Source organism: Myotis lucifugus, unplaced genomic scaffold, assembly GCF_000147115.1.
Source record: "Myotis lucifugus unplaced genomic scaffold, Myoluc2.0 scaffold_20, whole genome shotgun sequence".
NCBI classification, from domain to species: Eukaryota; Metazoa; Chordata; class Mammalia; order Chiroptera; family Vespertilionidae; genus Myotis; species Myotis lucifugus.
The window spans coordinates 7,852,961-7,854,852 of record NW_005871068.1 but is presented as its reverse complement, the minus strand read 5'-3'; positions in this window follow the sequence as shown (position 1 = coordinate 7,854,852).

The following is a 1,892-nucleotide window of genomic DNA, read 5'->3' as shown; positions in this document are numbered from 1 at the left end:
ATGTAGGTCCCTTAACTTCTGTCAGTCTGTTTTATAGTTTTTAATATGGGTCTTGGCCATATTTTATTACATTTATCCCTAAGTATTTCATGCTTTTTGGATGCTGCTGCAAATGGAATTTTATTTTCAATTGTCTGTTACTCAAAGCTGGCATAGAAATCCACTGGACTTTTATATATGATTTTTTAATAAATTTATTTTATTGATTTTTGAAGGAGAGAAATGGAGAGGGATAGAGAGTTAGAAACAGCGATGAGAGAGACACATCGATCAGCCGCTCTTACACACCTCCCACTGGGGATGTGCCCGCAACCAAGGTACATGTCCTTGACAAGAATCAAACCTGGGACCTTTCAGTCCCCAGGCCTATGCTCCATCCACTGAGCCAAACCAGTTCAGGTTATATATTGATCTTTATGCTGTTCCTCTGCTGCATTCACGCAGTTCAGGGTGTGTGGGTGTGGAGTCTGTAAGCTTTTCTCTAGACATGTCTAAGTTGTTTGCAAGTAAGGACAGTTCTTTCTTCCTTTCTTATTTGTTCGACTTTTCTTTCTTGCCTTGCCTTGTGCCTGATCCGCGGAGAAAGCATTCCATCCTTCCTGATTAAGTGTGAATTTGGCTCTAGGATGTTTTTTTCTTTTTCTTTTTGTTTTTGTGTTTCTGTTTGGCTCTAGGATTTTTTGAGATGGGCCTTTATCATGTTGACAAATTATCTTATATCCCCTTTTGCTGAGAGTTTTCAAAATATCCTCAATAGCTAACTGAATTTTGTGACATGTTTTTTTCTAGTCTTTGGAGGTGATCATATGATATTTTCGTTTTTAATCCTTGATACGCTTAATTGTATTGATTGATTTTCAACCATTATCCCAACCTTGCATTCCTGGGAAAAGCCTCTCTTGGGAATTAAATAGCAAAGTTGACAGGCATAGAGCACACAGCCTATGGTGCTCCTGTTCCTGCACCGTTACTATGATATTTGCTGTCGGCTTCTGGAAGCAGCCCTTGAGTGAGAAATCTCTGAGCTGATTAGATTTAACATTCAAAGGGAAGTGACAAGGTAATGCTAATGCTCTCATAAGCCAGAATTTTTTTCTGAGTTATGACACGGGTATTGTGTAAGCAATGACCCTATGGAGATTTGCAGGGAGCCATCGCTGACTGAGGACCTTTGAGGGTTCTGATTCCACTGCCGAATCTCCTACGCAAAAGATGTGATCCCTGTCCAGTGGCCCTTCTGTGTCTGGGCCTTTGGTCTCCCCGACACTGTCCTCAGGAAAATCACTGTGGCATCACTAAGTTGGCATCACTGTGGCAGAGCTGACGAGGGAGAAAGGTCACATGATGACAAAACGTCCTAGATGTTCATCATTGGGCTGTGTGCTCCCAAATGCAAAGCCCATTCTGTGAAGATAATGAACAGTTGTATCTGTGTGGCTCTCTCCTGGGCACCTTCATGTGCAGGTGTTTTAGCTCAGTTTTCCAAGGAGAACCTGACACAGGGATGCAGGCTCACAGGACTGATGGGGTGAGGGTCAGGGGGACTCTCAGGAAAACAGCCAGAGAAATACAGAGGTGGCAGGGGGAAGAGTCAAGCCAGGCTGTGGTCCTGAAAAGGGGAGGGCTACGCCCTCCATCTTACCCCGGATCCTCCATTTTTGAGCAGCCATGTGCTCGGCAAGGAGCTTCTTCCCGGAAGCCCAAACCTCTGCTAGCCACACCTAGGATTTCTTTAAACTAACCAATGAGAATCAAGGGAAGTGCGCGCCATAGATATGACCACATCCTGTGTAACAAGCACACGGACTTGCGCCCGGCCAATGGCAGGGCCCACAGTCCTCTCTCCTCCCCTTACTCCAACCCCCCTATAAAACCCCTCTCCACACAGAGTT